The sequence below is a fragment of the Tachypleus tridentatus genome, chromosome 2 (genome assembly GCF_004210375.1).
Source record: "Tachypleus tridentatus isolate NWPU-2018 chromosome 2, ASM421037v1, whole genome shotgun sequence".
Classification (NCBI taxonomy): domain Eukaryota; kingdom Metazoa; phylum Arthropoda; class Merostomata; order Xiphosura; family Limulidae; genus Tachypleus; species Tachypleus tridentatus.
The window spans coordinates 130,463,130-130,490,909 of NC_134826.1; the positions used below are offsets into that span (position 1 = coordinate 130,463,130).

A 27,780-nucleotide genomic window follows, 5' to 3' on the forward strand; every position below is an offset into this window, starting at 1 on the left:
CTTATCATATTATATCTATCAATGTAAAGTTGTGTTCTATTTACTCATCGTGTTTTATCTATCAGTTTAAAGTTGTGTTCTATTTACTTATCATTTTATATCTATCAATGTAAAGTTGTGTTCTATGTATTCATCGTGTTTTATCTATCAATGTAAGGTTGTGTTCTATGTACTCATCGTGTTTTATCTATCAGTTTAAAGCTGTGTTCTATGTACTTATCATATTATATCTATCAATGTAAAGTTGTGTTCTATTTACTCATCGTGTTTTATCTATCAATGTAAGGTTGTGTTCTATGTACTCATCGTGTTTTATCTATCAGTCTAAAGTTGTGTTCTATGTACTTATCATATTATATCTATCAATGTAAAGTTGTGTTCTATTTACGCATCGTGTTTTATCTATCAGCGTAAAGTTGTGTTCTATTTACTCATCGTGTTTTATCTATCAGTTTAAAGTTGTGTTCTATTTACTCATCGTGTTTTATCTATCAGTGTAAAGTTGTGTTCCATTTACTCATCGTGTTTTATCTATCAGTTTAAAGTTGTGTTCTATTTACTCATCGTGTTTTATCTATCAGTTTAAAGTTGTGTTCTATTTACTCATCGTGTTTTATCTATCAGTTTAAAGTTGTGTTCTATTTACTCATCGTGTTTTATCTATCAGTTTAAAGTTGTGTTCCATGTACTTATGATATTATATCTATCAATGTAAAGTTGTGTTCTATGTACTAATCGTGTTTTATCTGTCAGTATAAGGTTGTGTTCTATGTACTTATCATATTATATCTATCAATGTAAAGTTGTGTTCTATGTACTCATCGTGTTTTATCTATCAATGTAAGGTTGTGTTCTATGTACTCATCGTGTTTTATCTGTCAGTATAAAGTTGTGTTCTACTTACTCATCGTGTTTTATCTATCAGTTTAAAGTTGTGTTCTATTTACTCATCGTGTTTTATCTATCAGTGCAAAGTTGTGTTCCATTTACTCATCGTGTTTTATCTATCAGTGTAAAGTTGTGTTCTATTTACTCATCGTGTTTTATCTATCAGTTTAAAGTTGTGTTCTATTTACTCATCGTGTTTTATCTATCAATGTAAGGTTGTGTTCTATGTACTCATCGTGTTTTATCTATCAGTCTAAAGTTGTGTTCTATGTACTTATCATATTATATCTATCAATGTAAAGTTGTGTTCTATTTACGCATCGTGTTTTATCTATCAGCGTAAAGTTGTGTTCTATTTACTCATCGTGTTTTATCTATCAGTTTAAAGTTGTGTTCTATTTACTCATCGTGTTTTATCTATCAGTGCAAAGTTGTGTTCCATTTACTCATCGTGTTTTATCTATCAGTTTAAAGTTGTGTTCTATTTACTCATCGTGTTTTATCTATCAGTTTAAAGTTGTGTTCTATTTACTCATCGTGTTTTATCTATCAGTTTAAAGTTGTGTTCTATTTACTCATCGTGTTTTATCTATCAGTTTAAAGTTGTGTTCCATGTACTTATGATATTATATCTATCAATGTAAAGTTGTGTTCTATGTACTAATCGTGTTTTATCTGTCAGTATAAAGTTGTGTTCTATGTACTTATCATATTATATCTATCAATGTAAAGTTGTGTTCTATGTACTCATCGTGTTTTATCTATCAATGTAAGGTTGTGTTCTATGTACTCATCGTGTTTTATCTGTCAGTATAAAGTTGTGTTCTATTTACTCATCGTGTTTTATCTATCAGTTTAAAGTTGTGTTCTATTTACTCATCGTGTTTTATCTATCAGTGCAAAGTTGTGTTCCATTTACTCATCGTGTTTTATCTATCAGTGTAAAGTTGTGTTCTATTTACTCATCGTGTTTTATCTATCAGTTTAAAGTTGTGTTCTATTTACTCATCGTGTTTTATCTATCAGTTTAAAGTTGTGTTCTATTTACTCATCGTGTTTTATCTATCAGTTTAAAGTTGTGTTCCATGTACCTATCATATTATATCTATCAATGTAAAGTTGTGTTCTATTTACTCATCGTGTTTTATCTATCAGTTTAAAGTTGTGTTCTATTTACTCATCGTGTTTTATCTATCAGTTTAAAGTTGTGTTCTATTTACTCATCGTGTTTTATCTATCAGTGCAAAGTTGTGTTCTGTTTACTCATCGTGTTTTATCTATCAGTGTAAAGTTGTGTTCTATTTACTCATCGTGTTTTATCTATCAGTGCAAAGTTGTGTTCTATTTACTCATCGTGTTTTATCAATCAGTTTAAAGTTGTGTTCTATTTACTCATCGTGTTTTATCTATCAGTGCAAAGTTGTGTTCCATTTACTCATCGTGTTTTATCTATCAGTGTAAAGTTGTGTTCTATTTACTCATCGTGTTTTATCTATCAGTTTAAAGTTGTGTTCTATTTACTCATCGTGTTTTATCTATCAGTTTAAAGTTGTGTTCCATGTACTTATCATATTATATCTATCAATGTAAAGTTGTGTTCTATTTACTCATCGTGTTTTATCTATCAGTTTAAAGTTGTGTTCTATTTACTCATCGTGTTTTATCTATCAGTTTAAAGTTGTGTTCTATTTACTCATCGTGTTTTATCTATCAGTGCAAAGTTGTGTTCTATTTACTCATCGTGTTTTATCTATCAGTGTAAAGTTGTGTTCTATTTACTCATCGTGTTTTATCTATCAGTGCAAAGTTGTGTTCTATTTACTCATGGTGTTTTATCAATCAGTTTAAAGTTGTGTTCTATTTACTCATCGTGTTTTATCTATCAGTTTAAAGTTGTGTTCTATTTACTCATCGTGTTTTATCTATCAGTGCGAAATTGTGTTCTATTTACTCATCGTGTTTTATCTATCAGTGTAAAGTTGTGTTCTATTTACGCATCGTGTTTTATGCTACAGTTTAAGCTTCGTGTGCTGCTTTGTTTACATGTCCAGATTTCTGATTAATCTATACAAGTATTGTCAACGTAGAAACATAAAAAAGTGAATATTATTTCATAAACAGAATTTCCATGATGCTTTTGTTTTGTTTATGTAACCGCTAGCAGATAAACATTTCCTAGATGTAACAACATATTTTTCTTGCATCGCTGATTATTGTAATCTATCTCCACCCTGCGGGCGATTAATTGTCGTGTTATTGTTGTTATTTCATTATACATTCTTGAGCCTTTCACCACGTGATGTTTGTTGTTGTATATTCTTAACCGACACTTGCTGTTTGTCTTTTATATATGTATTATTACGCTTACTTATCGTTATGTGAGAAGCTTCCTATATCTGTTAGTAGTGAATACCGTACAACTTCTCAACGTGAAAGCAGAAGACAGCGTTTGAAGCTGTTGCCTGGGAAACCAATATGGATACCTATGCACGCGCCCTACTTCTTTACAATTGGCGGATTGAGAATCCGACATGGTCGTCGCACGCTACGTAACTCCACCCTTGCTAGGAAGTCTGCTCTCTATGGCGTTTCTGGTCGTAGTGGTACGTGTATGCTAGATGTAAGCTCAATGTTTGTGTGCTCTGTTATGAGTGAGTGTGTTTAAGCTGACGATTATCTAATATTCATTCCCGCCATCAGAACCAACGCAGCCTGTAAGACAGATAATATATGACGTTGATTGTGTCTTCTCAGATCCTAGCTATACAACGTGGGCTTTGTGTAAGACTATCTCACTAGCAGATGTTTAACTTGTGCTCGTGGAGCCCGCAGTGCCATATCACAGCTACAGAGAATATCCACGTACTTCATCGAATTGTTTTTACCTTTCTAAGCTACTCTCGTCAGTACAGCTTAAACCATCACGTGAAATCAACGTAAACAAATAGTACTTTGCGTGTTAGAATATTTCTCAGTTTGATTTTCATTGGTTCGAAATGCAGTATGTTTTAACAGATTTTGTAAAGTCAGCATAACACCGAATAATATGGCCCATTTTTTCGTATCTTAGCGGGCACGGGAACATATGTATTGTCAATCCTGTAGATACAACGTCTCCGATCACTGCAGTTTTTAGTCTCTTCATCCATTATTACCAATAAAGGATGGGATAAAACTACGAAATTCTGCGAGCTAATCAATATTTAGGTAAGATTTACTTGGTTATGTCCAAGAATCGTTTTAGAAGGTTTAAAGGCAGCATAACGTTGAAATATTTAGGCTGAATGTCCGTCAGTTAGGCTTAACACAAATATGTTTTTCTCAACAGTCCAGTGAGAAATGTAGCGTACAATCATGCATATTTGAAACGTATATCATTACTTAGCATATATTAAAGTTTTGTTTGCTTGCTTGTAGTTGAGCACAAAGGTCCACGTGGGGCTACCTGTGCTGTACTTGCAACGGGTATTGAAACCCAGTTTTTGGCGTTGTAAGCCCACAGGTTTACTGCTGAGCTTTTAAGTTATTAATATTTCACATGAATCTAAGAAACTGCCTGTGCTGATGCACAGTTGATTATCCAATTCCAAGTCATATCTCAAGTCATGTGATTTTAATAGGTATTTTTGTTCTTAAGCATTGTTTTCTGTGTTATTCAGTGTAAGGAATATGCTGCTTTTGTTCCTTGCAAAATACATATTATTCAAGCCTAAATTTAGGTTGTGTAGTACTGATCGTACTGTAGGTGTAAAAACGTATATTAATTCCAACCATTAGTAAAATCGCATGATTGGTAAGCTGTTTCCATAGCTACTTACCAATCCAGTTTTTTTAGTTAAATTACTGTTTCTGTATTTTTTCGTGAACTTTTTCTTTATCAGTTGGTAATAAAATAAGCATATTGACCGAACTATTTTAAACTGTGAAGTGTCTTGGTAAAGTATGCACGATATGCAGTTCGATGTTCAAAATCTAAAATAAACATATCTGTTACTTTATATGGAAGTTATTCTCGAATAATTACTATTTATAAAAACACACACACGAAAACACTAATGATTACACATAATAACTTGGAGTAGATTGTAATGTAAAATAGGCTTAACGTTGGTACTGGGATGTAATTTGTTTTGAATACATAACAGGTTGAAGCACTTTGTACCATTCTGTTAGTACAAAACCTTTGAGCACAGCAAAAGAACTGTATCAAAAATCTTAAACTGATAATGACGCTTGAGCTTTAAAATATATTTTAAACGAATGAGATTAGTTGAGCTAAACAATCTGAAATATTGGATTTTGACAGTTTATAAGATGGTTTGATACGAGCGGTTTAGTAATAAGTGTAGTGTTTGTAGCTCTAACGTTGGGATCTATAAAGATATCGAGGTGATTTGATCATCCTGAATACAACTGTACTGTATTGTATAAACTAATATTTTCATATCCACGCTAATGTCTTTCGGTGCTTACCTACTTATCCATTTATGGTGATGAAGAAACGAGATTTGATGAAGTTCAACAAAGCGACCAGAATTAAATCTACGAAACAACTAATGACAACTACTGTACTGTTTAGGTTATAAGTCACAACCAATGCTTCTGCTGGTTAAATCGACTGTTAGGTTGTAAATCAGGTCAACCTGTATGATTTAGACATACAGCTGGAGTTGTATAGTCGCCGGACCCAATCACCTGTTAATATAAGTGTAAAAATAGTGTGCATGTTTTACTATGCGAGTGATGTTGTATGTATTAAACGAGAACGTTTGAAAGTCCTTCCTCCAAATAACAGTTATGTATATATATATATAATCTCTTAGATTGTCTAATTGGTTTAGAAAAATATACGCTTGTTCTTTTCTGATTCAGTGGGTTTTTCTAGATCTGAAAGTATGTCGTTGCTCGTTTCTGAAAGCATTAGGTTTAATCAGTGATGTCGAGAAACCCACTTGTTGAGAAATTTATATGCAAAAACGGCTCGTTTGGGTTGAGAAAATATTTTACATAGAAGAGCGAACAACGTTTCGAACCCAAACGAGCCGTTTTTGCATATAAACATTAGGTTTAATGTTGGAAAACTTTGTAAATCTTTGTTTTACAGAAATAAACGGGATATTTTTACTAATATTATGATATCTTAACCTATCTATTACACCTCGATTAGTTTAATTACTATACTTTGTAAGGTTCGAATTGTAAAGTAACTCATTAAGAATCAGAAAGGGAACTCTTAGAAATACAACAAATGTATTAATACCTTTTAAAGAAAAAAATACTTGCGTTTGGCTTAAACTATATTTGTTCTGTTTTCCTGAGGCTGGATATGCTTGTTTTTGTTTATTTGCTTGTTTTTACAAGTAGCATTAACCACATAGAACACAGGCTTAGCTAGTGAAACGTGCCTCTGTCTTAGAGGAGGAACATTGTGACTCCAGGGAAATATACAAAGAGGTTTATTACCAAACTTCAGTCTTCTAATATAACTCGTACCAGTTAGAAAGCAAGGTTGTAAAAATATTTTTACCAAAGAGAAGACGATTAAATTACTTGCAAAAGAGTGTGCCCTTTTATCACGTACATATTTAATAACCTAACGCATATAAATACATGAAATATTATATATCTAGCTCTCAAGTTAGATATCTATAATGTTTATATGAATATATAACTGATTTTACAGATATTTACATTTATTGTATTTCCAAAAGATGAGTATTCTAGGAAATACTAAATTACGAGCAGTATTCTCTTTTATTAGTCAGATGAAGACGCGAGATATCTCATTTACATTTGAGCCTGCAGTAAAGTATATTAAACGCCATTATTCAAACTGACTCAAATCAAGAACAAAATATTATAGTCTGTAAGTTAGCTCTAAAATATTAAGTGTATAAAAGTTCTATTGAGACTCATTGTATAAAGCTGTACTAGTCATAATAAGTAAAATCAGCAACAATATTATACACTGTAAATTAGCTCTAACATATCAATAGTGTGAGAATTCTATTAAGGTGCATTATATCTTTCAATCTAAAGAATGTTTTGCAATGGTATTTGTACAAATAGGTACAGTTAAGACAACTAAAACTGATTTTGTTTCGTTTCTCTAAATACAGTTTAACGTGGATATATACATAAAACTATAATAGTACTGTCCTATGTCCATACAACTACTGCACAGGGTGTAGATGGATATTCACCAAAATTACTCTTGAGATTTTATCAGCTCAGTGTTGGGGAACATATAAATTTTGTTCCCCGTTGGTACAGCGGTAAGTCGATGAATTTGAAACGTTAAAATCACGCGTTTGATTCCCCTCAGTGGACTCAGCAGATAGCCCAATGTGGCGTTGCTACATGAAAACACACACACATATAAATTTTGTATTTTACGGGTTTTTGTAAATGGGCGTTTTTTACAATTATTTTGCCCCTCTCTATGGACTTTCTCGAAATTTGGTATGACGGTTTGCGGAGTCCATACAGAGATACAAGTAAAATTGCGGTTTTATTTTATATGTTTTTGTGGTTTTGTTTTTTAATAATTACTTATAAAGTCAGCATCTTTTCAAGTCCCAAGATGACCTTTTTCATTAATCACAGATGTACATAACTTCCGTCCAGAAGACCGGTACTGCAGCTAGTTTTGAATACGTTTGTAAGGGTTAATGTTTTTGTCTTGTGTACAACAGTTATGGTTATAACTTCGTTCCGATAAAGAGATAGAAAGCTGAAAGAAGCCAGTTTTACGTATAAACAAAGGATTGCTACAATACAATGATTTGATCAGAGAAAACATTTATTACATTTGTAAGATTTATGTTGCATTAATATCCTCTTTATCTGTCATTCGATTAGAGTTATAGTAATGAAAGTTAAATATATTAACATGTTAATTTATATCTCCAGAGACTGATGCCGAAATGACCTAGTGAAAGTTCGTTATGAACAAGATTTCAGACATCAGAGTTGGGTCAGTTGTAAATAATTTATTTGTAACGAGCTTAAGTGTAATGTTCGAGTTATTTTGTTCCCCGCCGGTACAGCGGTAAGTCTACGGACTTACAACTCTAAAATGAGGAGTTCGATTCCCCTCGGTGGACTTACAGCAGATAGCCTGATGTGGCTTTGCTATAAGGAAAACGCACACACACACTCGACTTATTTTAACATTTGTGTTGTAACTGTTGAGCAAAGCCACTTTAGGTTATCTGCTGTGTTCACCGCGGGGAATCGAAACCCAAATTTTACCGTTGTAAGTTTAACCTACCACTCTTACCATGCGACGTAACATTTGTGGCAGTTCACATAAACTCGTCGTTTTATATGGGGAATAGTTTAATCATTGTACATTTTACCTTTGAATTTAGCACAGTGAGAAGGTAACTCCGTCTTCAGGGGTACTACATAATTGCTGTTATTGTACAGTTTATTATCTTTATTACTGGTTTTTCAACCATAAAGCTATAACCCGCCATTTGTAGTGGACTGACGGATTATCGTAAGTCGATCTTGGTTGAATTTTGAATATTTCTTCATTCAAAGTAATCCCTTCTATGATAGTGCTCTAAGATATAAGAATAAAGATTAATAAACGCTATACGATGTTTTAAAGACAGGTGAGAATTAAATTCAACGTTAGGTGTCGCCGTCCTGTATTGTAATAGGCCAGGATGCTTCTCGAAGAGACAGCAGCCGGTTCTCGCGTTATACTACGTTCTGAAATATTGAATTTTTGTCTTATTTGTGTTTTGTACTTTCGTTAACGTAAACCATTCAAACTAAATGATCAGCTATTTTCTTCAAATTCAAGCAGTATATATATATATATACATATATATTTGCCAATTGTCACGTATGATACTACCTATATATATCACACACCCTTTCGTTTCATGTGTAAAGGTCGCACTTTTTTTACCCATTTGGTTGCTTAGCAACGCTCGCCTGAATACGAGCCGACAACTGGCTGTACGTTTCATAGTTGTAGGTACGCGTAAGACGAAAATAAACAAACAATTTCAACAACAACAATGTTAAAAGTTAAATAAATACTAAATAAACAGTAGTATAATTTAAGTAAAAGAATAATTATTCTAATTATACAACCGAAATGTATCCTTTATAATATTTTCTATGAACAAACGATTACGAATTCTTGTAAACGAGTCTTAATCTTGCTAGAAACAAATAGGCTAAATAACTTTGCAAGTGAACATAATTAATTGTTAACTATTCTTGAAAGAGCGAGGGTTTTTAACTATTGTTGGCACATTTTTGCTGCGACATTCATATGTGAAACCTCGTGCTGTTTCTCTATACGTTCTTGTTATTTTTACGTATTGCGTTAACGTTTACAAATTAGAACATTTGAAGTTAAACAGCAAAAAAATAAACACCTTTAACATCGTTCAAGCTTGTGACAGATTGATCAATTAACCAATATCTTAACGTAATTACTTTGTATGGTTTTTAGCTTAATCAATTTTGTAGAGAGTGTAGACAGGAGTGCGCACGAATTTCATCGACTAAAAACAAAGGTAATATTGAATAATGTCAGCTTATGTATAATACATTATACAGATGTTACGAACTTTATATTAAAACTATTCTGAAGCTTTATCACGCCGTTACAGTCCGGTGCTGCACTATCTGACAACCGTACATCTTGACAATAGCGCTGAAGCATATTTTCCATTGCAAAAGACTCGGTTGTAAAACTGCAATGTTGAAAGCAGGGAAAGAAATTTCTACAAAATCGCATAATCTTCAGAGAGATGTTTGTATTTATGAAGCATTTGCTCCGAGTATTTAATTGTTTGTAATTAAGCACAAAACTATATTTAATGGGCTATCTGGGCTCTGCCCACCAACGGTATCGAAACCCGATTTCTAGCGTTGTAAGTTCACAGACATACCGCTGTGCCCTAGCGCGTAAGGCGTGCGACTCGTAATCCGAGGGTCGCGGGTTCGCGCCCCCGTCGCGCTAAACATGCTCGCCCTCCCAGCCGTGGGGGTGTATAATGTGACGGTCAATCCCACTATTCGTTGGTAAAAGTAGCCCAAGAGTTGGCGGTGGGTGGTGATGACTAGCTGCCTTCCCTCTAGTCTTACACTGCTAAATTAGGGACGGTTAGCACAGATAGCCCTCGAGTAGCTTTGTGCGAAATTCCAAAACAAACAAACAAACAAACAAATACCGCTGTGCTACAGGGGAACATCTCATAGTAAAAATACAAATATAAACCCACAGTAGCATGTATATATATATATATCTGAATGAATCTTATCAAAATATCGGACTTTATGAATGCTGGGTAGATACGTGTTACAGTCACGTTCGTTGTGTTCAAACGATGCTAATTACGTAAGGAAGTTAATAAAATGCTAAAGTAATATCAAAATTCGAGTTCGTTTTTCTCACGTCATAAAGAAAAATCGTATTTAACTATCTGGATTTTATATAGACTCATACAAACGTCAAAGGCGTTCGTAATTCTCCAACTAACGAGTGACGTTTCTTTAATCGATATTATAATTTGAAGATATGTCTTCCATAGGCTACTCTCATCTTTATTATATTTTTTGTTTTCCCAACTAATTCATGTTTCTAAATTTTTTCTCATTTAGAGCATCTCTTCCATTTCAGAATTTAAAGTAGATTATTAACATCATTTCAATAGAAAACCCTTGTGTATTATTAAGCACATTCATTAAAAACATAATTAGACACTAAGAAAAGACAAAAAAATGAATGGTACTTTAATTTCATAGCAAGACCGATTGTTCAGAAAGACTTCCAAAACGAATTCCATATCTATATAGAGATATTTTTAAAGTATTGCTTTAACGATACAAGTGAATTTTAGTTTATGTTTTCTTTTTCCTAATTACGATAGGGTATTGAAGTTCTTTGGAGGTGTACGTGAAAACACACACATTCTTTTAGCACCGATAAACTAGTTGAGCAAATTTAGTTAGAAGTTCAGTTTTATATACATTACGCGTGGTCTAACCAAATAGCTTCAATGATCCATTCAGTATCCTCGAGTTATTAAAGCATACATGTTTAGTGTGTGTGTGTGGGTGGGTGGGTGTTTTTCTTATAACAAAGCCACATCGGGCTATCTGCTCAGCCCACCGAGGGGAATCGAATCCCTGATTTTAGCGTTATAATCCGGAGACATACCGCTGTACTAGCGGGGGGCTGCATGTTAAGCGTTGAAACATAAAAATAACACATCTGGGTGACGACCAATATTATAATGAGACAGTATTATATATTTTAAATAATGACAGAATAACCTTTATTTGGCTTGTTATATTTCATTTCTGATGTCTTCCGCGCGCGCGTGTGTAGGGTGGGGTGGGGGAGCAGGTGTTGTCAAGGGTTTACACACTAAAATCTGGACAGATCACTAATTGCCTAAATTACGGTTTTGCTCTGATACGAAACGAAAACATTCTTTATTAACTCAATAACACTCATGAGTATAATTATATTTGAACATTTCTTAGCCTCTCCTTGAATTGTAACAGTTTTAATGATAGATTATTACGGCAGAATGACTTTTGAAAAGTTAGAGAGTGGCTTTTTGTGAATTACGAAGTACAAACCATTGCAAAATTTTGTACGATAATTCTATAATATATATATATAAAACAAAGGTTTTCAAATATTATTTACACAGAAAACATATTCTGTTCCAATCTATGGAACACTTTCTGAAGGAGTGGCGCATAATGCAATCTTATTAAATTGTATGTATGTGTGTATGTGTCTTTTTTATAGCAAAGCCACAACGGGCTATCTGCTGAGCCCAACGAGGGGAATCGAACCCCTGATTTTAGCGTTGTAAATCCGTAGACTTACCGCTGTACTAGCGGGGGGCCGCAATCTTATTAAATTCTATGTATGTATGTATGTGTCTTTTTTTTATAACAAAGTCACATCGGGCTATCTGCTGAGTCCTCCGAGGGAAATCGAACCCCTGATTTTAGTGTTGTAATACTGAAAAGTAAATGAGATCGAATAAAGTTAGATACGGCACATAGGGAAGAGCTTATTCCACATGGAAGATTCAAGGTATATTATATTCATAAAAAACTTCAAACACTCAAATATTAAATTAAAAAACTAATAAAATCTAACTAATGATAGTCCTTCTATCAATGAAGGAGAGAATTGTAATTATCAGAAATTATTAAAAAGATTAGAATAGATAGTTTCCATTATAATTGTAATATTTAGGTTATACATTTCCCATCGTAAAAAAAATCTCTATATTACACATTACTGGTATGCCTGAATAAATAGTTCCAACGTATTTGATACGAAACATTGGCTGTCTAATAGTACAACTGATCTGAAATACACGTCTAACATAAAGTATGACTAGAAAGATCAAAGCATTTTGATAAGATATAAGTCGTTATAAGAAAACCTAAGTATGTAATTAGCACGATAAGAACGTATGAGTAAGTAGTACAAATTGATTTTATAAGAATGATAAAAAACTCCTGACTAAATAAGATTGATATGATATTAGAGTGCTTAACTAAGTAGCTGACTCAGTACATAACTTAAATGAAAATAGCTCCGGCCTATGTAAGTTTATCATATGGTAATATAGTGTCTGACTAAGTATACAACTGATGTCATATTAGAGTGTCTGACTAATGATATAACTTACATCCTAAAATTGTCTGACTAAGTATATAACTGGCATCACATTCGAATGTCTAAGTTCATACCTGACATAAAATAAGTGTCTGACTAAGTACATAACTGAGATGATATTAGAGTGTCTCACTAAGTAAACAACTGACATGATATTAGAATTAGAATGTTTGACAAAGTATATAACTAGCATGATATTTGAGTGTGTAACAAAGTAGATAACTGAGATGGTATTAGAGTGTCTGACTGAGTAATAACTGACATATTAGAGTGTCTGACTAAGTACATAACTGACATGATATTAGTGTTTGACTAAGTACATAACTGACATGATATTAGTGTCTGACTAAGTACATAACTGACATGATATTAGTGTCTGACTAAGTACATAACTGACATGATATTAGTGTCTGACTAAGTACATAACTGAGATGATATTAGAATGTCTCACTAAGTACACAACTGGCATGATATTAGAGTGTCTCACTAAGTATATAACTGATATGGTATTTGAATGTCTGACTAAGTACACAACTGAAATGATATTAGAGTGTCTGACTAAGTACATAACTGACATGATATTAGAGTGTCTGACTAAGTACATAACTGACATGATGAGAGTGTCTGACTAAGTACATAACTGACATGTAAAGAACTCATAACTAAGTGTACGATTTGCTTGACAGAATTCTAGAAAGAGCAGCTAGAAAATATAACGCCCTATTATAGCAGGGTATGACTAAAGATATTGTTAAATAGCAAAAAAAAAGCTAGAAATGCAGCTGTATTTTGAATTTTATGTAAACGTACTACTGATTGACAAAAGCACGTGAGTGAGCACGTGGCTGACATGGAATGGAAAGCTGACTGAACGAAATAACTATGTAACGAACTACTGTTATTTATAAACGCGGATCATGCGCACAACTCAAAAATGTGACACACATGTAGGAAAATCATTTTAACCCACTACTTGGAGAGGACTCAAACCTACATGAAGTGTTTTTTTTTAGGAAATAAGGTTTGTCTGCCGATTGACGCGAATATGAGAAATCAATTGGAGTTTTTGAAATTTTCGTTTCTATCTCGAACTGATTGATTCTCACAATAACTCCAAGATGTCTGGTATTTCACAACTTTTGACGTAATTAAACCTGTTTAATTAAAAGCATTTTTTATTTTCAGTATTTTAATTTCGTAAAACCTCAAACCACTGGCAGATGAATTTATAATTTTTGAACTATAAATTTGTTTGATTTGTTCATTTGAATTTCGCACAAAGCTACTCGAGGGCTATCTGTGCTAACCGTCCCTAATTTAACAGTGTAAGACTAGAGGGAAGGCAGCTAGTCATCACCACCCACCGCCAACTCTTGGGCTACTCTTTCATCAACGAGTAGTGGGATTGACTGCAACATTACAACTCCTCCACGACTGGAAGGGTGAGCATGTTTGGTGTGAGAGGGATTCGAACCTGCGACCTTTGGCTTTCGAGTAAAGTGCCTTAATTACCTGGCCATGCCGGGCCTAACATCTATTTGCTTCTTAAATTACAAAAAAATCTCATGGGGGCTAATTAATAGGCTTGAGGAAACATTAAAGTTACAGATTTGCTCTCCAACGAATAGTGGGATTGATCGTCACATTATAACGCCCCCACGGCTTAGAGGGCGAGCATGTTTGGCGCGACCGGGATTTGTTTGATTGGTTGCATTATTAGTGTGAAGAACATATATGATTGGAAATATTTATTGATCTGTTTATTTAGGAGACATTGGTCTGCAAGTTTTGTGGGTTGTTACCGTGCTTACTTTGGGCTATAATCGGAAATTGTGAATTTAAAAACTGAATAACTCAGTCTCTTTAATTTGTTGCATGTTTTGTAGAATTATGACCTGTATACTGCAAACTGGAAAGTCTTTTATAACTAATGGTTATACATCTATGTGATAGACGTGGTTAAAATTTGGCCAACATTCTTTTCTGTTGTTGTTTTTTTTAACAAAATTTGTTTTAGAAAAAAAGAACTAAACATTTTGAACATATGTAAAACTAGGAATAATAAATTTAAAAAAAAGCATTAACTAAAAGCATTGCACAAAAATATAATTAGGGTTTTCAAGCATCTTTTACAGGAATTTCTGTTCAATATTTATTAAAAGCATTGTTTGTTTGTTTGTTTTGGAATTTCGCACAAAGCTACTCGAGGGCTATTTGTGCTAGCCGTCCCTAATTTAGCAGTGTAAGACTAGAGGGAAGGCAGCTAGTCATCACCACCCACCGCCAACTCTTGGGCTACTCTTTTACCAACGAATAGTGGGATTGACCGCCACATTATAACGCCCCCACGGCTGGGAGGGCGAGCATGTTTGGCTCGACTCGGGCGCAAACCCGCGACCCTCAGATTACGAAGCGCACGCCTTAACGCGCTAGGCCATGCCAGTCCCTATTAAAAGCAACGAGATAACGATACAGCCCTGGTGATTATCTGAGAAACCAAGTTGAATTTTAAAACAAAATTTATCTTACCTGAATAAATTAAGTTAATAATTTCGCATAAAGCCTGTAAGTGAAAACAATAATTAAAGTATTGATCATTTTATAAACGAGCAACTATTAATCGACCAATATCATCGAATTATAAATTTTAATAAGCACAACATAAGATGAATACAATACCTTTTTATATACCTCATACATTAAACATTTTAACAACTTTTACAAACAAAGTTAGAGCTCACTGACATGAACAACTTTGCAGCTTTAACAAAAACACTATGATGAGTAAGTTACATCATATGAAGGAGAGGCCCCGGCATGGCCAGGTGGTTTGACCTCTCGACTCGTATTCTGAAAGTAGCGAGTTCAAATCTCCGTCACACCAAACATGTCACCCTTTCAGCCATGTGAATGATGATGATTAGCTACCTTCCTGCTAGTCTTTACTTAATTAGGGACAGCTGATAACTCTCATGCAACTTAGCTCGAAATTTAAAACAAAACTCTGAATAAGAAGCTCAAGTGCAGTAACAAAAACTTACGATTATTATAAAGAATCTTAAGTACAGTAACAAAAACTTACGATTATTATAAAGAAGCTTAAGTACAGTAACAAAAACTTACGATTATTATAAAGAAGCTTAAGTACAGTAACAAAAACTTACGATTATTATAAAGAATCTTAAGTACAGTAACAAAACTTACGATTATTATAAAGAAGCTTAAGTACAGTAACAAAACTTACGATTATTATAAAGAAGCTTAAGTACAGTAACAAAAACTTACGATTATTATAAAGAAGCTTAAGTACAGTAACAAAAACTTACGATTATTATAAAGAAGCTTAAGTACAGTAACAAAAACTTACGATTATTATAAAGAAGCTTAAGTACAGTAACAAAAACTTACGATTATTATAAAGAAGCTTAAGTACAGTAACAAAAACTTACGATTATTATAAAGAAGCTTAAGTACAGTAACAAAAACTTACGATTATTATAAAGAAGCTTAAGTACAGTAACAAAACTTACGATTATTATAAAGAAGCTTAAGTACAGTAACAAAACTTACGATTATTATAAAGAAGCTTAAGTACAGTAACAAAACTTACGATTATTATAAAGAAGCTTAAGTACAGTAACAAAACTTACGATTATTATAAAGAAGCTTAAGTACAGTAACAAAACTTACGATTATTATAAAGAAGCTTAAGTACAGTAACAAAACTTACGATTATTATAAAGAAGCTTAAGTACAGTAACAAAACTTACGATTATTATAAAGAAGCTTAAGTACAGTAACAAAACTTACGATTATTATAAAGAAGCTTAAAGTACAGTAACAAAACTTACGATTATAATAAAGAAGCTTAAGTACAGTAACAAAAATTTACGATTATTATAAAGAAGCTTAAGTACAGTAACAAAAACTTACGATTATTATAAAGAAGCTTAAGTACAGTAACAAAAACTTACGATTATAATAAAGAAGCTTAAGTACAGTAACAAAAATTTACGATTATTATAAAGAATCTTAAGTACAGTAACAAAAACTTACGATTATTATAAAGAAGCTTAAGTACAGTAACAAAAATTTACGATTATTATAAAGAAGCTTAAGTACAGTAACAAAAACTTACGATTATTATAAAGAAGCTTAAGTACAGTAACAAAAACTTACGATTATTATAAATAGCTCTTTAAGTTACTATCATTGTAAAAATGATATTGCAATTCAGATTTAAATATTAGGAAGAAAATCTCTATAAAACAAGGGAAAATAGGCAAAAACAAAGTTAGAATTTAATTATTAAATACAATTTACTACCAGAGATAACTTCTTGTTTCAAAAATATTTGCCTGAATTTGTCATGCATTACGATAACTAATAACTATATAACAACATAAATAAATATACATATTGCCTTACTTGACAGTAGAGTATTAATTATCAGCGTTCAAACTGATAACAGTCCCTTGTGAAAGATATAAATAAAAACTACACTCAATATCTATGAGCAACATCTGCTTAACAGTTTCATTCAAGCGCTTTGAGATGAATGTTATTGAAAGGAAAAATTAGAAAAAAACGGATAGGTGTGTCTTGCAATCTGTACTGAAAGGTTGGAACATTTTGGTTGAATTATACACAGTGACAAAACTTTTTTAAAGACGCTTTCAGAATGTGACAAAGTTGGCTTTATGGGAGGACATCAGAACGTAAGTGTAATGTTAAGTGCTTCTGACATCAAACAAATTGAATATCATTCCTTTAAAGACTAACAATTGAAAATATACGATTTGTAATTAAGGTGTTTAAGTTAATTTATTTGAATTAGGAGTTTGAATAGGTGAATTTCAAGGTATTATATACTATTATATGTTTTAGAAAATATAAACACTTTAGCATAGGACGTATTACCAAAACAAAGAGCTGCGAAAGCTTAGATTAGTTATAAGAAGACAGAATAAAATCAAAGTATAGTAAAATGAAATATTAAACAAGCAAATGAGGCTATTTGGAGTTGCACTTTACAGTGGGTGGTCTCAATTACATGAAACGAGCTAACTCTCAAAGTAACTATTTCAAAATTGATGTTTGTTTATATTTGTATTTATACATCTACATAATTTATACTGTTCAATTTGTATTGCGAAATTCGTTCCTGTTCACTAAAGTTGCAGAAGATTATCGAGTGTAAGAATCAACAATATATGTGTGTACGTAAACACTGGTGTATCGTCAGTATTGTTGTTCAGGCTGAAATTTCTAAATGTAACTAACGTGACACGTCAAGAGACAGTATATATTGTTGGTTTGCTATAGTTGGGTGATATATACTTTAGAAGCTATAACTGTGATTAACGCTATTCATTGGAAACTTCAGATATTTGACAAGAGCGTTTGTAAATTTCGAACATTACAAACCATTTAACTTCAGTGAATTCACAAAGGACGTTAGATTTCTACGAATATATTATATAAATAAGTTCAGCGGTGAAAAACTCGACGTGTGATCAATGAAGAAAGCAGAGCTAGATAGTTAGCTCCCTGCTAAGTGGATTGTACGTACATCAACTCGAAGTAAAGTCATGAACCCTCATTAAAACATCAAGGAAGTTCCAAAGCAGAAAGAATATTCCATAATGTTTGAAACTTTGTAAAACTTTCATACACGGATTATTATTTGCAATTATCGTTATTGTAAATGTTATTGTTATTCGTATATTAACATATATTTGTATTAAAAAAGAAAATATCAATTTGCGTATCAATCTCGTTGGCAAATATAATAAAATTGATACATATCGATATTTATTTACCTTCTAGACCTGACATGATCAGGTGGTTAAGGCACTCGACTCGTAATCCGCGGGTCGCGAGTTCAAGTCCCCGTCACACCAAACATGCTCGTCCTTTCAGCAGTAGATGTGTTATATCCAACAGTCAATGTGTCAAAGTGGGACGGTCAATCCTACTATTCGTTGGTAAAAGAGTAGCTCAAGAGTTGGCGGTGAATGGTGATGAGTAGCTGCCTTCCCTCTAGTGTTACATTGCTAAATTAGGGACGGCTAGCACAGATAGCCCTCGTGTAGCTTTGTGCGAAATTAAAACAAAACAAAACATAAAACAAATTTACCTTCTAAATTTAAGTTATTATTTAACTCAGTTTCAGGCTATTTGAAATGGTAATACATAACAAACTATAGATGTAGAAAATTAGTTAGTTCGTTTCTTGAAATTCCTTTTCCTATTTGGCCTTCCACTGTCAACTGTAACTCTAAATAGCTTAATTTGCTTGTTTAACCTTTCTTTTCAAAAGGTTCATAGATGAGTTGTACTTATGAAAAATACTCCAGTAAGCTGCAGAGGAAGGTGATAGAGAAAGCTTTGTTTGTGTCTTTTTGAATTTCGCGCAAAGTTACACGAGGGCTATCTGCACTAGACGCCCCTAATTTAGTATTGTAAGACTAGCGGGAAGGCAGCTAGTCCTCACCACCCGCCGCCAACTCTTCGGCTACTCATTTACCAAAGAAAAGTGAGACTGACCGTCACATTATAACGCCCCCACAGCTGAAAGATCGAGCATAGTTGGTTCGACGCGATTTCGAACCCGCAACCCTCGGATTACGAGTCGAGCGTCGTAATCACCTGACCATTCTGGGCCATAGAGAAATGAGCAAACTAAAGTTAGAAATCAATACGCAAGTTTTTTTGAAGAAACATAACACCATGCGGGGACTTCCAAAATCCCAATAGTCTCCAAGGTTAAATCATTATTAAAATAAACGAACAAAGTAGATACGACGTAAAATCGTTTCCCGTCAAATCTAATTGTCTTTAAGATCTTGGCTGAGTCCAAGGATAAGAAAATGCTTGGTATCAAGAAAACGGAGGCTGATTTATAATATAAGGTCCGAGGTCAGCGTTTTCAGTTCGACTTGTTTTCGTTGAGATCTCCACGTGTTTTTAAATTAATCATGTTTGTTTCAAGAAATTCAGTAATATTATAATTTTTAGATGGCTTCTTTATACGGGGACTTTGTTCATCATTGGCATTAGCCAAGATCCTAAACAAAATAGATTTCACGAACACGTCACACTAACCCTGGATGTGTATAATTGTTTTTTTAAAAATACCTGACATTTAGCATATTATTTAATAAATTTTATTAATCTTCTAACACCAATAACAAAGTTATAAATCTGTCAAGAGATGATTGAAAATGTGTAATTTGATTTTAAATTTAAAAAGGTAAAACGAGAATCGGGTTTGTAATGCACCTCATGTGTATCTGAAGCTATACCATGTGTATGACATTTTTTTAGCTGGCTTTGAGTAACCAACGAATATTTGCTCATATAATGCAAACTAATGACCACAATATTTTTAGATACCTCGTGAATACAAGACCAAAGTATACTTCGCTAATTCAACTAATAACGGTGTGTTCTGTCGACAAGGTAATTTGGAAATCATTTTTGCATAATAATTCTCTGATAGCCACAAACTCTTTAAGTAAACTATCTTATATGATGAATATTTTATAGGCACGATGATTGAGCAATTTCACTGGAATTTTGAAACACGGAGGTATCTCGGGTAAAGGATGAATGTGGTTAACATTGTATTCTGGATGCATCAAAGATTTAAATACATATATATATATAAATGTACAGATAATACAGTTATGTTACGTCATTGACAAATCAGTCATATTAGAATGTTGGCTATTTATTGATATTATTATCAAGAAACTCCACTGCAAGTTAATTTATAACAGTTAGAATCTTCGTTGCATAATTTGGGTAAGTTTTATTTTGAAGTTAAGTACAAAGCTACATAATGGGTCATCTACACTCTGCTCACTACGGGTATCGAAACTTGGTTTCTAGCCTTGTAAGTCTGCAGACTTTCCGTTGTGTCACTGGAGGCATTTAATTTGAAAGAAATCGAAAATTTAAGACGAAGTTTAAACCTACACATGTATATTAGACGGAACTATTTAAAATTTTCACTCAGATACAAAATGGCGCATTAGGATTATTGTCCGATTAGTTCGTGACCCTACCTAATAAAGACTGAAATGTATGAGTTTTTGTCGATAAATTTTAGGTCTGAACCTTTTAAACAAGTGAATAGCACATAACATTTAACGTATCAAGCTTTGAATTTTTGAGAGAGAGGAGTTAGCGGTGTGAAATGTTATGGAAAAGATCGAACATCGTACTGTGATCAAATATTTTGTTAAAAAGAAAGTGACACCACAAAAAAATCCACCAGGACATGGAAGCAACATTAATAGAGGGTGATCTGGTATATTTAACAGTGAATAACTAGTGTGCTGAGTTTAAGCACGGTAGACAATCATGTGAAGATGATCCGAGGTCAGGTAGGCCCTCGACAACGATCACAAAATACATTTTTGATAAAGTTCATGATTTGGTCATATATCATGGAAGAATTACCATTAGGAAGCTAACAGTGGAGGCGAGAATTGGTAAATGTACTGTTGCAGACATTTTGGATGAAAGTTTAGGCATAAGTTAAGTTATTGCCACATGGGTTCCAATAAATGTTGACCACATGAATTGTTGAAAACTTACTCCTAATACAAAAGTTTCAATAGGTTAAATAAGTTCGTGGATTCACCCATTCAACCCAGCGACGAAATGCAAAGTTTGAAATGGAGACACTTAAGTAATTGGCATTATTTTTTTAGGATTCCAAAAACGTTTTAATAGTTGATTACTTACAAGAGATTACGATTAGTTCTTAATCAACAACTTGTGTCAATAAATCAAAGAAAAGAGAAGATTGCTTGAAAAGAGAAGAAGACTGCTTGAAAAAAAATGTGCTCTTCCATCACATCATCTTCCATCAGGACAGTGTACTATTCCATCAGAACAGTGTAATATTCCATCAGGACAGTGTACTATTCCATCAGGACAGTGTAATATTCCATCAGGACAGTGTAATATTCCATCAGGACAGTGTACTATTCCATTAGGACAGTGTACTATTTCATCAGGACAGTGTACTTTTTCATCAGAACAGTGTACTATTTCATCAGAACAGTGTAATATTCCATCAGAACAGTGTACTATTCCATCAGGACAGTGTAATATTCCATCAGGACAGTGTAATATTCCATCAGGACAGTGTACTATTCCATTAGGACAGTGTACTATTTCATCAGGACAGTGTACTTTTTCATCAGGACAGTGTAATATTCCATCAGGACAGTGTACTATTTCATCAGGACAGTGTAATATTCCATCAGAACAGTGTACTATTCCATCAGGACAGTGTAATATTCCATCAGGACAGTGTAATATTCCATCAGGACAGTGTACTATTCCATTAGGACAGTGTACTATTTCATCAGGACAGTGTACTTTTTCATCAGAACAGTGTACTATTTCATCAGGACAGTGTACTATTTCATCAGAACAGTGTAATATTCCATCAGGACAGTGTACTATTCCATCAGGACAGTGTACTATTTCATCAGGACAGTGTACTATTCCATCAGAACAGTATACTATTCCATCAGGACAGTGTACTATTTCATCAGGACAGTGTACTTTTTCATCAGAACAGTGTACTATTTCATCAGGACAGTGTACTATTCCATCAGGACAGTGTAATATTTTATCAGGACAGTGTACTATTCCATCAGGACAGTGTAATATTTCATCAGAACAATGTGTTCTTTCATCATGACAATGTACCATTCCATCAGAATAACGTATTCTTTCATCAGGAAAATGTGCTCTTCCTTTAATACAATATGTTCTTCCATCAGGATACTGCTGCAGGTCACAAATCGCGTGTAGCTTTCAACGCTACCTATGATGCTGGTTTCGAATTACTCAATCAATTATTAATCATCAGATTTAATTCAAAGTGATTTTTTTTTACTTTTAGCTAACCTCAAAATATTTCTGAAATGTGAAGATCTCGTACAATCCATCCAGCCATGGACTTAGGATCAATAAGAAGTGTTATCTCAGAAAAGCATAAAAGTCTTAGATCAAATGTATAGACTTAGGGTAAGAAAGATAAATCATAGTTGAGCCAGTGTCAGTTCTCTGTGCAGGCGAGGCTGCAAACGTTTCGGACAATCCTTATAATATCTTTCTTTTTTTCATTGTATTAAAAACATTTGAAACGATTATTTTACAACAGCTATTTATTTTATTCATTGTTTTAAACTTTATTAAATGCAAATAAATCTATAGATTTATCTTAGGAAAAAATAAAGTTGTTTCTTTTAAAATTCGCACGTGAGTACATCAGTTAGTATCATTAAGTAATATATGCCGTTTTTCGTATTTTATTTTAACCCTTATTTCTTTAATTTCAATGTGTTTTGAAATAGGCTTAGATTTAAGTTTGTCAGTTTCGTTCTTTAAAAGGCTCTATAGGTTTTTAACAGCAATATTTATTATACCTTGTGCAAATTATTTGGTGGGTGTTCGGGATATATATTTCTACATTTATTTCAGTTTTATAATTTTATGCTTGGATCTTAATTTATGTTTGTGGCTCTTACGTAGCATTTGAAACGCTACTAAACCGGCTTGAATGTGTTCAAGAAAAATTTGGTACGTGTTTGTTAACTTATTTCATTCTTATACAGAAAAGTTACTTTCGAAATTTTTCATTAAACTTGCATATGTGCCTATATACTTACAGTTATCTTATAAGATTCATAAATTAAAAAACACAGCATAACGCGGGAATCTTTACATCATTTTACACACACATTATTACAGGTGCCTGCTACAGTTTGTATCCAACGATGATTCAAACGCTCGACCAGTTGGTGACGACAAGAAAGTCGTGATCAGATCTTTCGAATTAACCTTTTGTGGACTGGGTGTCTGACGTGCAGATCGATACGTTTGTTTGTTGTCCAAAAACTATTCAAATGTCTACGAGTACTTACAGAGAAAATTCATCACATAGAGATTTCACACTCACAAAGTAAACTGTAGCGCATTCAGCAGTTTTACATGTTCAAAATCAGGTTATTTATCTCACACCCAGTGTGTGAAATATAGCGCAGTCAGCAGCTTCCTATGACAGAGTTTTTCACGTATGGCATTACATGTTCAAGGTCAAATTGTATGTTTCTCAACCATGAATCTTCCTTTGACAGTTACATTTTAATTGGGTAAAATGATCTCACTTAGTCTATAGTAGTAGCACTCAGTCATTACAAATGTACAGTTGATGACCTTCAAACCAAAGAAAACTGTGGCAAAAATTAATGACCTTCACATCAAACAAAAATGTGGAAAAATTGATGGCCTTCACACCAAACAAAACTATGCGAAACATTGATGACCTTCACTCCAAACAAAAGTGTAGCAAAATTGATGGTCTTCACACCAAAGAAAACTATGCAAACATGGATGACCTTCACACCTAACAAAATTATGGCAAACATTGATGGTTTTCACACCAAACAATGCTATGACAAACATTGATGGTCTTCACATCAAACAAAGCTATGACAAATATTGATGACCTTCACACCAAATAAAGCTATGGCAAACATTGATGACCTTCACACCAAAAAAGCTATGACAAACATTCATATACTTCACACCAAACAAAACTGTGGCAAACATTGATGGTTTTCACATTAAACAATGCTTTGGGAAATATTGATGGCCTTCACACCAAATAAAGCTATGTCAAACATTGATGGCCTTCACACCAGAAAAGCTATGGCAAACATTGATAGTCTTCACACCAAAAAAGCTATGACAAACATTGATGACCTTCACACCAAAAAAGCTATGACAAACATTGATGGTTTTCACACCAAACAAAACTATGGCAAACATTCATATACTTCACACCAAACAAAACTGTGGCAAACATTGATGGTTTTCACATTAAACAATGCTTTGGGAAATATTGATGGCCTTCACACCAAATAAAGCTATGTCAAACATTGATGGCCTTCACACCAAAAAAGCTATGACAAACATTGATGGTTTTCACACCAAAAAAAAGCTATTGCAAACATTAATGGCCTTCACACCAAACAAAACTGTGGCAAATATTGATGGTCTTCACACCAAACAAAGCTATGACAAACATTGATGGTCTTCACACCAAACCAAAGCCTTTTCAAAGTCTTAAAACCGTAGCGTTTGTGTGTTTGAAGCACAAAGCTGTACAATGGACTATCTGTGTTTTGCCCACTACGAGTATCGAAACTTGGTTTCTAGTGTTGTAATACCGCAGACATATCGCTGTGCTATTGGGAAGCAAAGAGAATACGCCGCATAAAACTAGCAGTCGGTGTCTATTAACATTTGATTTAGCAAAATTCGCTGTGAGTTTATTTTAAAGACATTTTTTTACTTTATTCTCTGACAGCACTTTCACTTGAAATGAAGGTTCTTGGCACGTTGCATTATCAAGTTTCCAATGCCCCAAGAACAGAATATAGCGCATGTTTAATATTGAAATATTTGGTTTGCGGTATTCTATAATTTTTCTTGCCTCAAATTGGTATAATTCACGACGTTTTTCACATAGTTTCACATTAGAAATATATCTGTTCTGTTGTCATGCTTGTTCGTAGTGAAGCCTTTTGCAGAGGCCATCCGACATTTAAAGAAGTCTGCTATTCCTTGTGGGTTTTTTGAAGATAATTTAAAGCGCCTATCAATATTTGGAAATGAAGACTCTCATATTGAACGATCAGTATTTCTCAGTGCCTGAGAGAGACTTTTGTAACATCTTAGATAACGAGATATGTCGATTTTTCTTTCTTTGCAGTCATTGGTTTTGCTTCGGAAACAAAGTTTCATAATTTCTTCTGTTTGTGCAAGTGTTTTTGCAAGGAACAATGTAAGACTTGCTAATAATACATCATTCCTAAAAATACAGGGAACACACCGTTCCTGTTTCTTTTTGTTGTTGTTGTTAGTTGTACGTATGTCTGTAAGTTACGTGTGTTGATGTATTTACAATGTCAAGAGCGTGCGTCACTCCCTTTCCCTGTTCCTTTCACTTGTCTGGCTGTACAATAATGATGGACAAGTGTTTCAAGTACCTCGTCTTTCTATACGAAGAAATAACCCTTTTCTATTGTTTGGGAGATTATTAGAGAAACTAGCAGACAAGGGAAAAAGAAAGTACAGAAACAAAGTTTTAGGGATAATTTAACAAAACAAAAAGATAGGTCTTGCTAAAGTGAATAGAAATACGTATGTACAACTAAACTGTTGTGTTTCCTTCTATGTCATGCTCGCTTTCTAAACGCCACACGCATAAGCATATTCAATCAATACTGAATCTCAGTTATGAACATAAATACTGCCTAAAGGTACGTTTTCTACGCAATTAGGGAACAAATATACGAAGATGTATAGCAACTTTCCTTTTCATGTGTTTTGCAATTCACGCCATGTGTGTGAGAACTGGCAATATTTTTCAATACTCATGTGTTTTCAATTACTGGTATAGTAAAGTTTTAGCTAACGATGCTTTTATTTCTCCGAAGTATGCACGAGACTAATACACCAGAATGTCGTTAATGGTGTTTCTCATTGGCAAATTGTAAGTGAGGACTAGCTTGGGAAGTCTTCTTTCTACTCGTGTATTTTTCAACTCACGACGTATACAAGAGAACTGCTGTAACAGTATTTCGGTTCGTGTGTTTTTAATTTTTGTTATTCTATCATTGAGAACTAAAATAGCAAAATTACACCCAACGTGTTTTGTTGCGTTTTTTTTTTTTAGTTTAGTTCCTACGACACAACTAGGAACTTCTTCAGCACTCTTTCTACTCATGAGTTTTTAAACTCTGGTGGTCAACATTAGAAAATATAAAACAGTATTTTAGCTACGATTTCTTTTAACTGCTAAGGTAAATTTGGATCATTACACGATTAAATAAACAAGTAAAGTTCTGTGCCATCAGAGAACGTTAATAAGAGCTTTTTTAATTTCTAAAGACGAATTAATTTAAAATTACTTTAAAGAAGTAAAGTAATAACAGGGGCTCGTATTGATGTTTATTGTATTATTGTATTGTATTGAAGTTTATTGTATTATTGTATTGTATTGATGTTTATTGTATTATACCAAGAGTTTACTAAAGTTAAAACATTATATTAGCAGTGCACGTATGTTCACTTTTACATTCTGAGCTTGACCTATTAAATTTCACCGAGATTTCTGACGTACAGTGTATTACAACATCTATCTTTTCACTAGAATGCGTATGGACTACAGAATGTATGATAAATTGAGGTCTGCAGGTGACCCAAAGTCTTCGAATATATAGAAAATTGTGTTTTTTTTTTCTCTCTATGCACGGACGGTCCGGCATTTTCAGGTGGATTAAGTCGTTCGACGTGTAATCTTAGGGTCGCGGGTTCGCATCCCGGTCGCGCCAAACATGCTCGCCCTTTCAGCCGTGGGGGCGTTATAATGTGACGGTCAATCCCACTATTCGTTGGTAAAAGAGTAGCTCAAGAGTTGGCGTTGGGTGATGATGACTAGCTGCCTTCCATCTAGTCTTACACTGCAAAATAAGGGACGGCTAGCACAGATAGTCCTCGTGTAGGTTTGCGCGAAATTCGAAAACAAAAAACATGAAGTATACATGAGAAATAGTAAGCAACATTTCAACTCACGTGTTGTTCATCTTTTATGATAGAACTGATATAGCAACATTAAAGCTAACGAGATTTTTTTAGCTCCTACAGTAACTGAGAACTGGTGAAGCAACATTTGTGCATAAGAAAAGATAAAACGCTATTTCAAAAACCCACAAAATTTCAGGCCAAACTTAATAACATATTCTTCAGGCTTGTCTGGTAATAGATTTCCAACCCTTAAAACTGACAGTTTTGGGAAACAGCCCGGTTCAGGAATAACAGCTGATAATTAAAATTTATGAGACTTCCCGTTTTAGAAAGGCTTAAGACTAACTTGGGAATTTTTCTGAATAGTTTTTCAGAAAAGCTATCATGAGCATCTATTACCTCTTCAGCTGGTTCTTTGATAATATTGTGGGTTATTTACTGAATGGGACCTGCTGTTTCATCAAAGAACAGGACAGGAGAATCTATAAGGAAATATTTTGAAACGTTACTTGTTGTGCCGTTAGAATAAAAGCATTGCCATCCAAATGAAATTATTACCTAGGTCAGTAGAAGTAAATATATTT

General features: G+C 33.6%; 1 protein-coding gene across 5 annotated transcripts in view; it reads left to right on the plus strand.

Annotated features, from left to right (window-relative positions):
- The window catches only part of LOC143245105 (patj homolog), a 548,212-nt gene that overhangs the window by 99,419 nt on the left and 421,013 nt on the right, over window positions 1–27,780 (plus strand). For 2 of the 5 annotated variants that reach the window (XM_076490998.1, XM_076490997.1), the window contains exon 1: window positions 3,360–4,095. The exons of the other annotated variants lie outside the window; for them this stretch is intronic. The gene's annotated coding sequence lies outside the window, so the exon portion shown is untranslated. Of the gene's footprint in view, window positions 1–3,359; window positions 4,096–27,780 lie in introns of those variants that run through there. 5 annotated transcript variants of the gene reach the window in all.